Genomic DNA, 15,519 nt, shown 5'->3' on the forward strand with positions numbered 1-15,519 from the left:
TGAAACTCTGCCCCTAGTTTTAGATTCCCCCACGAGGGGAAACATCCTCTCTGCATCTACCCAGTCAAACCCTCTCAGAATCTTATATGTTTCAATAAGATCACCTCTCATTCTTCTAAACTCCAAGGAGTATAGACCCAACCTGCTCAAGTGTCGTGGGATATTTTTCAATGTTTTAAGGTGCTGTATAAATGCAATTATTTTTCCGAGATAATTTCTGCAGTTGTGGTTAACTAGCTGAGGGTAGATGATGCTGCATCTTTGGGATTGGTGCAGGATTGATAAAAGTTCCTGGAGAATACATCGTTTTGCTGCTCAGATTTTCTGGGGAAAATAAAAGTACACTTCATGACCAGTGATTTAAAAAAAACTCTTCTAAATATCATCGAATTCTAATGGAGGCATAACTAAACAAAGAACAAGACTGCAGGTGTTGGAAATCAAACAAAAACAGATGCTGGAAACATTCAGCAGGTCAGGCAGCATCTGTGAAGAAAGGGACACTGTTAATCTTTCAGTTATAACCCTTTGTCAAAACTGGAAGATATTACAGATGAACAGCTTGTAAGAGGGAAGGGGGAGAAGAAAGAGCATATCCTCCACAAAAGAAAAAGGGTGACCTGTAAAGTGATCAGGTGGAGAAGAGGAGATGGTTAAATGACAGAAGTGATAATAGTATTTCAGTCACATCCTCTCTCATGCACATGATGTCCAATACCTTTACACTAAATTCTCCTCTGTACCATCATGAATTCTAGTCCTTTGATTAGCAAACAGCTTATTCTGCACCATTAGAAAAATATTCTCTGGACACTGTTGAAATAAAGTGCAAACATATTTAATTCCCTAAATTAATTTGTTTTTATGGCTGGCTTGTCTTCTCTTCTCCGCCCTTACACCCACCCCCTCAAACAACATTGTGTGTTGTTGTAACAATCATTTTGGGTACTCCTCAGTTGCAGGAGTGAGTGATCTACTTGGTTGCGGGTGGTCACTTAGAACCTCCTGGGACTGAGATGATCCTCCTCCTCTTGGCTCTGGGTCATGAGCCGGCCCATGTCTTTGGTGGTTGCCTGGTCCTAGATTCTTTATGACATACATAATATCGTTTGAGTCAGTGGAGCTGGATTGTCCAGAACTTGCATGACTCTGAGAGACATCATCTTTTGGGTAAGATTGCATCCATGTAGCTCACTTCCACTTAGCCACAATTCTCTCTATTGAATCTTCTTGCATCAAAATACACTGGTTATGTATATTACATGTAGTTTGTATTCATCATGCATCCATTACTGTTTACGAATAATGACTTAGAATTACCTATGAGCTGTCATAGCTTATAATGGTGCAAAAACAGGAATGCTTGGGATAGTTTATTCAGATCTTTGTTTTGTTGTATTTGTCATTATCTTAATGAGCCTTGGATTGAAACAAGCTGATTAAGCAGTCTTAGATAAGACATTAAAAAGCTAAATGATTTATTATAAAACAATAGTTAGTTTTATAATCATTCTAAAAAGGGAATCAAACTCATCAAGGCTTGAAGTACTTTTTCAAATAAATTAGCAGTGCATTTATGACATCATCTGCTCATTATGTCTCGATGATATATTTTTACTGGTGTGCTTTAGTTACTTTTCTATTGTCTCGGCATTTCTCATGTGTTGTTTATTGTGGTATTGGCTTTGGCAGCACATGCAATTTTTGTTATTTTTCTCCTTTGTTTTAATGCACACAATTCATGAGAATACAAGGACAAGAGACAGAAAGAACCCTCCCTTCTATGTTTGTGAATTGTTTGCAAAATAAATAAGTTCTCAATAGAATTGCAAATATTGACAACATTGTGTTGAGAAATGATTCCTCATAGCTTGACGGTGTCTGATCTTTTGCCAGCTGCTGCTAAAATTAGTTTCTTGCAGGAGACATCATGATGGTGCAATGTATTGCTACCATTTGTGGTTTATGGAGTAGTGAGTTATAGTTTCAATGACCCACTCTATTTCCAAATGCCTTCACGTAACTGAGGAAGGAATTAAAAATATGAGGGGAAGCTCTCAGTAGACTGCTCTCATACATATCCTCATGGCTAGCTTAAAAGCAGAACTGCCCAACTTCTGCCAGGTAATCTGCATTATACTCTTGTTTAAGACCCTACATATTTGTAGACCTGAGTCTGGTGGATAATTTTATGCTCATCAGATTAATAAAAATCAGTAGTCAAAACCAAACATGCTATTTTACATTCAATAATAATCAGATGGTGCCTCTCTGGTGGCAATTTGTAGATGGTATTTGATTGTACTCAACATAGTGTGTATGTATGGAAAAAAGTGAGTAACCTTCATTTTGTGTGTCTGGGCTTCTATATTGACAAAGAAAAAAAAATAATAGAATTGAGAATCAAAGTGCAACTTCAACTCCATTTCTAATGATTTTTTGGTCTTTTGCTCCGATGGCAATTAATAGCTGAGATAAGGAGGCTAACAGCAGGGTAAAGTTGTCACTGATGGATAATTTAGCTGAAAAACAGGAAACAAAGGGTAGCCAGAAATTAGAACTTATCAAGATGGACCGAGATTACAAATGAGGATCATGGAGTGTATCTTGGGACTCTTGCTATTTCCAATATATACAATAATAGCATTTACACAGCATCTTGTCCTGGCCACAAAAAGCATGACAAATCCAAACTAGCCAATTACCACCCCATCAGTCTACTGTCAATCATCAGCAAAGTGATGGCAGATGTCATCGACAGTGCTATCAAATGGCACTTACCCACAAATAACTTGCTCACCGATGCCCACTTTGTGTTCCACCAGGACCACTCCCACTAAGCCCAAACATCTTCAGCTGCTTCATCAATGACCTTCCCTCCATCATAAGGTCAGAAGTGGGGATGTTTGCTCATGACTGCACAGTGTTCAGTGCCTTCGCAACTCCTCAGATAATGAAGCAGTCCATGCCCGCTTGCAGCAATACCTGGACAACATTTATGCTTGGGCTGATAAGTGGCAAGTAACATTTGTGCCAGGCAATGATCATCTTCAACAAGCGAGAGTCTAACCACCGTCCCTTGACATTCAACAGTATTACTGTCACCAAATCTCCTGTCATCAACATCCTGGGGGTCACCATTGACCAGAAACTTAAATGGACCAGCCACATTAATACTGTGGCAACAAGAGCAGGTCCATGGTTGGGTATTCTGTGGCTAATATCTCACCTCTGGATTCCCCACAGACTTTCCACCATCTACAAGGCACAAGTTAGGAGTGTGATGGAATACTCTTCACTTTGCTGGATGAGTGCAGCTCCAACAACATTCAAGAAGCTCGACACCATCGAGGACAAAGCAGCCCGCTCGATTGGCACCCCATCCACCACCTTAAACATTCACTCCCTCCTCCACCAGCGCACTGTGTCTGCAGTGTGTACCATCCACAAGATGCACTGAAGCAACTTGCCAAAGCTTCTTTGGCAGCACCTCCAAAACCTGTGACCTCTACCACTGAGGTGGAAGATTAAAGCATCCACATCATGCAACTGTGGAGCTCCGAATCAGATCATTGAGCACTGCCCGCTGAGGAAATTTGCAGGCAGCCGACAAGATATCTAAACTGTTACACCGGAAGCTTTGGCCTGGATATCCAACTTAGATATTGACATTTGATTTGCTTTTCTACGACCATACGAAAGAAGAGATGGAAGGACAAGGGCAGCAGTTATATTGGAATACCAATGCCTCCAAGGTCCCCTCCTCCAAGTCACACCATTCTGATTTGGAAATTTATCGCTGATCCTTCATTGTCAGTGGCTCAAAATCCTGGGACTTCCTCCCTAGTAGCACTGTTGGAGCACCTTCATCACACGGACAGCAACAGTTCAAGAAAGCAGCTCACCACCACCTTCTCGAGGGCAACTAGGGATGGGCAACAAATGCTGGCCTTGCCAGCGATGCCCACATCCCAGGAATGAATGACAAAAAATGCCATATTATGATATGCAGTGACTGTTGTGTATGGCAACATATGCCACCAAGCTCATGGTGTACAGAGCTGCAGTGATACCCGCCCTCCTGTACAGCTCAGAGACATGGTCCATGTACAGTAGACACCTCAAGTTGCTGGAGAAATACCACCAACAATGTCTCTGCAACATCCTTCAAATCCCCTGGGAGGACAGACGCACCAACATCAGTGTCCTCGACCAGGCCAACATCCCCAGCATTGAAGCACTGACCACACTTGATCAGCTCTGCTGAGCAGGCCACATTGTTCACATGCCAGAAATGAGACTCCCAAAGCAAGCGTTCTACTCGGAATTCCTTCACAGCAACCAAGTCAAAGGGATGCAGAGGAAACACTGCAAGGACACCCTCAAAGCCTCCCTGATAAAGTGCAATATCCCCACTGACACCTGGGAGTCCCTGGCCAAAGACCGCCCTAAGTGGAGGAAGTGCATCCGGGAGGGCGCTGAGCACCTCGTGTCTCATCGCCGAGAGCCTGCAGAAATCCAGTGCAGGCAGCGAAAAGAGCATGTGGCAAACCTATCCCACCCTTCCTTACCCTCAACAACTACCTGTCCCACTTGTGACAGGGACTGTGGTTCTCGTATTCGACTGTTTAGCCACCTAAGGACTCATTTTTAGAGTGGAAGCAAGTCTTCCTCGATTCCGAGGGATGGCCTATGATGATGATGATGATGATGTATGGCAACTGAAATGGACTATGGTATTGTAAGCAATTTTAGTATATTTGTAGATTTTCTAAAAATAAAATGCACAGTAGAGCAACAATTTTAAAAATAAAATTAGAAATAATACAAATTAAATTCCCTATCTGGATCTTTTCATCTGGTAGGAGGTAAGTATAACATCATTAATATGGCGGAAAGAAATCATAAGAGGTGGGTTTATTTAGTGGAGTTGTGGTACAGTATGCTGAGTATGGAAAAATTCATAAACTTTGTGAATCACTACTTCAAACACATGATATTAAAAAAGAAAGACTATCATTTATATAGTCTCACAGAACCACAAAATAGTTTACAACCACTGCAGTACATTTGAAGTGTAGTCACTGTAGTGATATAGAAAATGTTATGTATGGAGAAAGAGTCAGACTGAACACTGTGAGCGCAAAGTAAAGTGTAACCGTGTTCTTTTATTGCAGCTCTCCAGAGTGCCTCTCCAACTTGTGAGGCCTCCTTAAATACCTGTGCTCCCAAGGGATTATGGGATCCCTTGGGACTCCAGGGGATGAGCCCTCTGGTGGCTGTACAGAGTAAATACAAGTCCACATAGATAACAACACTCCCCCCCAAAGTCAGTACTGTAACTATTTACAATGTGAGTCGATCTGGGGCCCTTGCCCTGGTTATTCATCTCGGTGTGAAAGCTGGTATTGTTGGATCATTTGTTGGGCCCTCGCTGGGCTGCTGTGCAGCTGGCCTTGCTGGGCTGCCAGGTATTACCTGCACAGTACCCTGCTCAGGCATCGTAATGATGAAAGCGATAGTCAGATCCCACATGTGGTGGCCGGTATCGATGCGGACTTAGAGTCCTGTGTTCACAGATGTAATACATGCTCGCTGTTAAGCAATGTACCCAGGGAGGTGCCGCTAAGTTTATGGTCTTGGCCCTCCAAACCGTGGGCTATGGTACACGTCGACTATGCAGTAGTATGGGTAAAATGTTCAGTGTGGTTGTAGATGCGTACTCCAAGTGGATTGAATGTGAGATAATGTCGGCTAGCACGTCCGCTCCCACTGTTCGATCCTGCAGGGCTGCTGTGGATGATGGGTTCTGCTTTGTGGTCAACCGTGGTGCTAGTTGCCACTGGTGTGTACGTTGGGGGATCAAAAAAGGTAGGGTCCAAGGTGGGTTGCTCATGATAGTCCGTGAATCTGAGTTTGATTTGGTCCAAGTGTTTCCGGTGAATGAGTCCATTTGAAAGTTTGACCCGAAACACCCTGCTTCCCTCTTTGGCCATGACAGTGCCGGGAAGCCACTTGGGACCTTGTCCATAATTCAATACAAATACAGGATCTTTGATTTCAATTTCACGTGACACATTTGCGCTATCATGGTATGTACTTTGTTGAAGCCGCCTGCTCTCTACCTGTTCATGTAGATCAGGGTGAACTAACGAGAGCCTTGTCTTAAGTGCTCTTTTCATGAGCAGTTCAGCAGGTGGGATCCCAGTGAGCGAGTGGAGTCTGATGTAGTGTCTCAGCAGGAATCAGGATAGGCGAGTCTGCAGTGAGCCTTCAGTTACCCTCTTCAAGCCTTGCTTGATGGTTTGCACTGCTCTCTCTGCCTGACCATTGGACACTGATTTAAATGGGGCAGATGTGACATGTTTGATCCCGTAACGGGTGATGAATTCTTTGAACTCAGCGCTGGGACATCGGGTAGACCGGCAGTGGCAAACATGGCCCACAGGCTTTCAGTATTGGGAGCGGACGTGCTAGCCAACATTATCTCACATTCAATCCACTTGGAGTACGCATCTACAACCACACTGAACATTTTACCCATACTACTGCATAGTCGACGTGTACCATAGCCCACGGTTTGGAGGGCCAAGACCATAAACTTAGCGGCACCTCCCTGGGTACATTGCTTAACTGCGAGCATGTATTACATCTGTGAACACAGGACTCTAAGTCCGCATCGATACTGGGCCACCACACATGGGATCTGGCTATCGCTTTCATCATTACGATTCCTGAGCAGGGTACTGTGCAGGTCAATGATGAAGGTGTCTCTGCCCTTCTTGGGGACACTATTCGATTGCCCCACAGAATGCAGTCTGCCTGTGTAGACATTTCATCTTTGCGCCGCTGGAATGGCCTTATCTCTTCCTGCATTTACTGGGACACTGGACCAGCTCCCGTGAAGCACACAGCTTTTGACGAGGGATAATAAGGGGTCCTGGCTTGTTCAGGTTTTGATCTGCCGAGCAGTGACAGGTGATTGCTCACTCTCAAATGCTTCCATAACCATGGCTAAATCTGCGGGCTGCGCCATTTCCACCCCCGTGGTGGGCAATGGCAGCCTACTGAGAGCATCGGCGCAGTTTTCTGTACCTGGCCTGTGGCGTATGGTGTAGTTGTATGTGGACAACGTGAACGTCCATCTCTGGATGTGGGCCGATGCGTTTGTATTTATCCCTTTACTCTCGGTAAACAGATATTAGTGGCTTATGGTCAGTTTCCAATTCGAATTTTAGCCCAAACAGGTATTGATGCATTTTCTTTACCCATAGACACATGCTAACGCTTCTTTCTCAATCATGCTGTAGGCTCTCTCAGCCTTAGACAGACTCCTGGATGCATAAGCAACTGGTTGCAGTTTCCTGAAATCATTAGCTTCTTGCAATAGACACTCGACGCCATATGACGACACATCACATGCTCGTACCAAACGCTGATATGGATCATACAACACAAGCAATTTGTTTGAGCATAACAACTTTCTCGCTTTTACAAAGGCATTTTCTTGGCTTTTGCCTCAAACCCATTCATCCCCTTTTCATAGTAAGACATGCAGTGGTTTTAACAGTGTGCTGATACCCGGTAAGAAGTTACCAAAGTAGTTCAGGAATCCCAGAAATGACCGCAGCTCCGTCACGTTTTGTGGTTCTTGATTGCCTCCGTGTTCATGTTGGTGGGCCTGATGCCATCCGCCATAATCCTCCTTCCCAGGAACTCCACTTCAGGCGCAGGAAAATGCACTTCGAGCTATTTAACCTGAGCCCCACGCAGTTGAGTCAACTAAGAACCTCCTCCAGGTTCTGCAGATGCTCAATTGTGTTCCAACCTGTGACCAAGATGTCGTCCTAGAAGACCACGGTGTGTGGGACTGACTTCAGCAAGCTTTCCATGTTTCTCTGGAATATTGCCGCCGCTTATCGACTTCCAAATGGGCACCTGTTATAAATAAAAAGACCTTTGTGCGTGTTGATGCAGGTGAGGTCCTTTGATGATTCCTCCAGTTTCTGCATCATGTAGGCTGAAGTCAGATCCAGCTTCGTGAATGTCTTTCCTCCCGCCCGCGTTGCAAAGAGGTCGTCGGCCTTTGGTAGTGGATATTGGTCCTGCAGGGAGAAACGATTGATAGTTACTTTGTAATCGCCACAGATTCTGACGGTGCCATCTCCCTTGAGGACAGGAACGATCGGGCTGGCCCACTCGTTGAACTCGATCGGTGAAATGATGCCCTCCCATTGCAGCTGGTCTAGCTCGATCTCTCATCAAGTATGGTACTGCTCTCACCTTGTGATGGATGGGTCGTGCCCCTGGAATTAGGTTAATCTGCACTTTTGCTCCTTGGAACTTCCCGATGCCTGGTTCGAACAGTGTAGGGAACTTGTTTTAGACCTGGGCACATGATGTGTCATCAGCAGGCGATAGCGCTCGGACGTCGTCCTAGTTCCAGCGTATCTTTCCCAGCCAGCTGCTGCCGAGCAGCGTGGGACTATCGCCCGGTATCACCCAGCATGGTAGCTTGTGCGCTGCTCCATTGTAGGAGGCCTTTACGGTAGCACTGTCGATTACGGGAATCTGTTCTTTCATGTAAGTTCTTAGTTTCATACGAATTGGAGTTAAGACTGGCCTTGAGGCCTTGTTGCACCACAATATTTCAAAAGTCTTTTTGCCCATGATGGACTGGCTCGCGCCCATGTCCAGTTCCATTGACACCGGGAGTCCATTTAGTTCAACATTCAGCATTATCAGGAACAATTCGTGGTGAATGTGTGCACCCCATGTATCTCTTCCTTCTCGGCCTGAGGCTCTGGTTCGTCATGATCCTCCATGGATCTGTTCTCCTCTGCAACATGGTAGTTTGCAGGTTTAACAGGATTAGCAGCTCGCCTGCACATACGTTGGAGGTGTCCCATTGTTCCACAGCCCTTGCAAACATACCCTTTGAATCGGCATGAATGGAAACGTTGATCACCTCTGCAGTGCCAACAAGGTGTTAATGGCCTTGCATTCATCATCCTTGATGGTGGACTCTGAGACATCTGCGGATGTGCAGCTGCAGGCATGTGTGACCTGCCCTGTACATTCCGATTTGAAACAACATCACTTTGTTCACAGTACTTGTAGTGGCACTTGTATGCTGAGAGATTTGCTTGGTATTGTCACTGGTGGCAGTGAATGCCTGGGCTATCGCTGTGGCCTCACTCAAGGTTGGTGTCTCTACAATCAAAAGTTTGCGAAGTATGGTTTCGTGGCCAATGCCAAGTACGAAAAAGTCTTTGAGCATGTGCTCCAAATGTCCTTCATATTCGCAATGTCCTGCAAGGCGTCTTAGTTCGGCGACATAACTCTCCACTTCCTGACCTTTTGTAGGTGTAGAACCGGTACCTCGCCATCAGGACGCTTTCCTTTGGGTTCAAATGCTCTCAGACCAGTGTGCACAAATCATCGTATGATCACTCAGTGGGTTTTGCTGGAGTGAGCAGATTCTTCATGAGGCCATACGTTGGTGCCCCACAGAAAGTGAGGAGGATCGCCCTTCATTTGGCAGCATTCTCTTCGCTATCTAGCTCACTGGCCACGAAGTATTGGTCGAGTCACTCCACAAAAGTTTTCTAATCATCTCCCTCCCAGAATTTCTCCAGGATGCCCACTGTTCTCTGCATCTTTGGGTTCGCTATCTGTATTTCATCGCCAGTTGTTATGTATGGAGAAAGAGTTAGACTGAACACTGTGAGCTCAAAGTAAAGTGTGACTTTAGTCTTTTATTGCAGGTCTCCAGAGTGCCTTTCCAACCTGTGAGGCCTCATTAAATACCTCAGCTCCCAAGGGATTATGGGATCCCTTGGGACTCCAGGGGATGAGCCCTCTGGTGGCTGTACAGAGTAAATACAAGTTTACCTTTACAACAGAAAATGTGACAGCCAATTTGCGCACAGCAAACTCCCAGCAGTGTGAAAATGAGCAGATGATCTGTTTTTTAGTGATGATGGTTGAGGGATTAAAGTTGGTCAGGACATCAGGAAGAACTCTGCTGCTCATCCAAATAGTGCCATGGAATTTTTTTTTGTCCCACTGGGCAGACAGTGTCTCAGTTTAACTGCACTGGAGTGGCAGCCTCTGGAATAGGCTCTGACTCAGAGGCGAGAGAGAGTGCTACCACTGACTAGTCATTGAGCATTAGTGTATGATGGGAATAGTACTTACAGACACAATCTCAGACAGAAATCTTATATTTGCCCTTATTATTGCGGGGATATCTTTAACATTCATGCAAATAAGATTTGCAATTGCAACAAAGAAAAACTCTGGCCAACTGTGCCTTAACTCTAATTTCAGAGGATCAGCCCTAAAGTGGTAATGGTGCAACAGGTTGTGAAATGGCAGATGACGGTTTGGGCTTATAATTTTTCACAATGGCTAAAAACTAAAAACTACTCTCATGTTACAGTATTTCAACATTCTGAGGAATTTCTGCCTAACTGCACGGATGCCATCAAAGGCCAGTGGAATGAAGAGCTCTTCGTTGCACGGTGGGAAAAGAAACCTTAACTGTAATGTATGTTCACAGGTTTGCCGAGCTGTTGAGGTGGCCATTAACTGGTCCAGGCAGCGGGCGGTCAAGTGGGTCGTTCAGCCCGACTGCCTGCCTCTCTTCCACAGTTACATTCACGCCAGGGTGTCCCTGGAGAGGGAGCACATGGTGTCCACCGGTACGCTCGCGGCCTTCCTCAAGAGGTGGGCACCGGAGGGACTGGATTGCATCATCACCCCCGTCAACTAAATTTTAATTTGATTTAAGTTTTTGTTAAGGTTTAAATTGTTAATTTGTGGCTTCTAGTGCCCTTGTCAAAAGGGAGCATTTGATTTTACATTTCTACTAAAATAATTGTACAGTTACTGAGTTGGGAGTGGCTTAGCCAGTCACGTGATGTTCACAAGACTCAATAAAACCCCAGCCAGTTGGGTTCGGGGGAGCCACGATGAGGCAGGTGGTTGTGAACCTGGTGGATGAAGTGGTAATGTGTAATGTGATAAACCTTTTGCTAATAAATCAATGAGTTCTTAATAGCAATGTGTTGCTATGAATTCTTAAGCAAAGAAACTATGAAGCAAATACATTACATTATCCCACACAGGTATCTGGCATATCGTGCATAGTGCAAGGAGACCTAAACAGATGAAGGTTCTTTATATTTTTAATTTAAAAAAATCCATTCCCATTGCACCAAAGCATTTCCTACACAAGCCTTTCTGAGGACTGCTTTGAATGTGACTGTCTAATTAATAGCAATTGTGCCGAATTAAGGACAGTTTTTGAGTTATGGCTTCTGGGAACTAGAGTAATGTCAGAGTTTATTTTATTTTAGGCCCTTTTGGGCTATTTTATTTCGGGCTGGATTTTCAGTTTTTAAGATTTTGGGCCGATAATGGTGACAGGACGGTCCTGGTACTGCCTGGAAAAAGTTTGTGCCTCAGTCGGCAAAATTGGACAGCTGGACCATGAGTGTGGGGTGGAGTGGTAAGGGAGGCATTACACACCTCTTTTGGGGCACTAGGCCAACTCAGCATGCGAAAACCCCAAGCCTTGGAGCGATCTGAGAGAGGCCTGGGAAGAGAAAGAAAAACCTGGAAAAAAAACCAAAAACATTCCCAAAAAATGCCTCACATCGCCACAACATAAATCGCAAACAAAAAACAATCACACTTAACTGAGGTGGACATTACTTACCTCACTGTGGCCGCTGCAGCTCGGACCGCACGCTTTCACAGGCACTCCCAGCACGGCACTCTACAGAGTGCTAGGGTCGGGCAGAAACCAAAAATCGAGCCGGTGTTGCAACCACGGGTGTTGCACATTGGCTCGCCTCTTCCGGGCAGTAATGCTCCGTGCTCCGCCAAAACCAGCCCCAAAAACCCCGGCATGGCGCTGGAAGCTGGCTGCCCGCCGAGAAGAGCTCACCGCCGCCATTGCCACCCCTCCGGGTTGGCGAAAACAGAGGTGGCCAGGAGCAGAAAATCCAGCCCGATGTACTTTAGTAGGATTTGAGTTCCCCAACAGTGTATGGAAGAGCAGTATTTCCAATCTGCCTGGGTCATCTGTCAGATAGTGGTTTGCATGTGCTCATTGCACATGATGTTGCTTTAAGGTGAGGCTGCTGTCAGCACAGAAAAGGTGATCTTAAGCCAATATCTTGAATGGATTCATGTCCAAATATTGTTTGCTTATTTATCATACATTTATGGCTAATTGCAGGTTCCAGTTGAAACAAGTTTTCTTTCTCTAATATAAATAAAGAATTCCAGCTGCATATAATAGCCCAAGCCATCATTTAGTCTTTTAGGATCAAATTGCAAAACCTTAGTTGCTGCAAATTAAACTCACCAAAATCAGCAAAACATTCAATCAGTGATGTAGAACATTCAATCTGTGAAGGTAAAAGTGTGCTCGGTTAATTCATTGTGAGAAAGTTATACCGTCAAACCTTGCTGTTATGGCCGTTTGAGATTTGGCAAAGCAATTCCTCATATCAAGGATTGATCTGATCACGCTCGGAGCTTATCTGTTCATTGTTATGAAGCTTCCATTGGGACAGAGCAAACCGTTACTTTGCAGGCAGAGTCAGTAATAACAGGTTGCTACAATAAGGCTCCATTGTGTTTGAAAACAAATGCAATGTAATTAAGTGAAGATTAAATATCCATATTGTAGCATGCAAAATAATCAGCGAAAATAGATTTTCAGATGGGCTGATGTCTGAGTCAAAATATCTCGCCCATGGGTAACTCACTGAGAACTCTTCTTAAATCACACCTTTAAATAAAGTCGGGAGGATGGGGCAATTGATTTGTATGTGGCCACCCATAGTAATGGTTTGTTTCAGGTAAAGATGCAGCAGGTAATCAGCATTTGGAGATATATGCAAATTAGATGGATGGAAGTTTGGAGACTGCATCGGTTAATTAGGCAAAAGCTTCAAGAAAACGTCTAAATTCCAAATGAAGACTGCTTATTGCTGAAAACGCCCGATCATTGCTCAAAGCGACTGTCAAATTATCACACCTTAACAATTAAAATGGTGGATTTACGACACGAATATTGCATTAATTGAGCCTAATTTGTAATGTTGCCATGCAGGTTTCTGACGTCATAATGTTAAATATAAAATATATCGATGTTTTGATGCACCCATGACATTAATTACGATCATTAGATATAAAATGCTTGTGTGTTCTCATTCACAAATGTAGCTTCAGGATTTTCGATTAGCCGAATAAAACAATATGTGTATGTTATGGGAGATGAATTGGATTTCCAGAGAGCGTGAGCGCATGTTTGACCAAGTGAGAGGGATACATAAATGGATTTGACCTCATAGAACCTATTTTTTTATGTGAAAACCTAACAGAGCCATGTGTCATATTTCCATGATTACATCACGTACAAGTGATTCAATAATTCATTTCAACAGAATTTGTACTTTATGTTGGCAGCTTTAAAAGGATTTGCTAGACACCTTTCATCACGATACTGCCCCCTTTTTTTTTCAAGAAATTACAAATTTGCTAGCCTCTCTCTCTTGGTGTCAGTGAGGTATTTGAGCTGCCATTTCTCAAAGGGCGGGTGTCGAACGGCTGCCATTAACCCCAATGTCAAACCTGCCATGTTCACTAAATTGTCTGCTGGGTAGACCCACATTTTACTGTGTCATCCTGGCATCCAGATTTAGCAAACCCGATATCTTCGCAATGGGGTTGCTGCTGGCTGAGCTAGACCTGTGGTTCAAGGAGTGGTGCTGCAAATTCCCCACTGATATCAATGTAAAACCAATTTTGGATGTCATGTGTCCCAGCATGAGCTTTGCAAATGATGGAGTATGAATGAGCTGCAGCTCCCAAGTTCCTGATTGAATCACACCTGATAATTTGTTCTGTTCTCTGTCAGTCAGAAATCCCATTCTGTGCAGAAAGGGAGAGCTGTCCACCAGCTAATGTCTGCTTTATCTCCAAGAAGAGCAATATTTAGAAGTGGAATAATTTGTTTGTGGAGTTACACAGGACCTGACTTCTAGAAAGACTTGCATTTATATAGCACCTTTCACGACCACTGAACATCTCAAAGCTCTTTACAGCCAATGAAGTACTTTTGGAGTGTAGTCACTGCTGTAATGTGGGATACGTGGCAGCCAACTTATGCACAGCAAATTCCCACAAACAGCACTGTGATAATGGCCAGATAATCTGTTTGTTTTGTTATGTTGATTGTGGGATAAATATTGGCCATGACACCAGGGGAATTCCCCTGCTCATCTTCGAAATAGTGCCATGGGATCTTTTACGTCCACCCGAGAGAGCAGACGGGGTCTCAATTTAACGTCTCATCCCAAAGACAGCACCTCCGACAGTGCAGCACTCCCTCAGTACTGCACTGGAGTGTCAGCCTAGATTTTTTAATGTGCTCAAGTCCCTGGAGTGGGACTTCTGCATCAGAGGCGAGTGTGCTACCCACTGAGCCACAGGTGACACCAGGCATAGTTTGTGTTAATATACTCTTGATAGCTGTGTCAGTAATGTCGCTTCTTCCGAAAACAACAATAACGCTTTTAATGTACAAAAATGTACGCAGGCATGTTAGAAGTACCGGAAAAAAATCTGAATGCTGAACTGAAGGAGATATTAGCAGAGATGATCAAAAACTTGGCTAAAGAGCTGGTTTTTAAGGAGAGGAAGATAAGGTGGTTAAGAAGGCATATGCAATTATAAGTCGAAGCATGGAACACAAGAGCAGGGAGGTTATGCTTGAACTGTATAAAACACTGGTTAGGCCACAGTTGGAGTACTGTGTGCAGTTCTGGTCACCACATTACAGGAAAGATGTGATTGCACTGGAAAGGGTGCAGAGGAGATTTACATGAATGTTGCCTTGTCTGGAGAATTTTGGCTATGAGGAATGATTGGAGATGCTGGATCTGATTTCTTTGGAACAGAGGAGCTAAGGGGAGACCTGATTGAGGTGTATAAAATTATGAGTGGCCTGGATAGAGTGGATAGGAAGGACCTGTTTCCTTTGGCAGAGGGGTCAACAACCAGGGGGCATAGATTTAAAATAATTGGGGTGAGGTTTCGAGGATATATGAGGGGAAATGTCTTCACCCAGAGAATGGTGGGGGGTCTGGAACTCACTGTCTGAAAGGGTGTCAGAGGCTGAAACGCTTAGCATATTTAAAAGATACTTGGATGTGCACTTAAAGCATCATAATCTGCAGCACTTCGGACCTAAAGCTGGAAAGTGGGATTAGGCTGGATAGCTCTTGGTCGGCCAGAACGAACACAATGGGCTGAACTGGCCTCCTTCCGTGCTATAAATTCCTATGTTTATATAAGATGGAGTGCATGGAGCATTAGGGTTTTGGAATTCAAGTGTATGGCCCAGGCAGTTAAAAGCAAGGCTATCAATGGTGGGCCAAAGGGAATATCTTAGAAGCTCGGGTCAGAAAAATGGAGAGTTTAGGGGGGAAAAGGTTA

This window comes from Pristiophorus japonicus, chromosome 1 (genome assembly GCF_044704955.1).
Source record: "Pristiophorus japonicus isolate sPriJap1 chromosome 1, sPriJap1.hap1, whole genome shotgun sequence".
Taxonomy (NCBI): Eukaryota; Metazoa; Chordata; class Chondrichthyes; family Pristiophoridae; genus Pristiophorus; species Pristiophorus japonicus.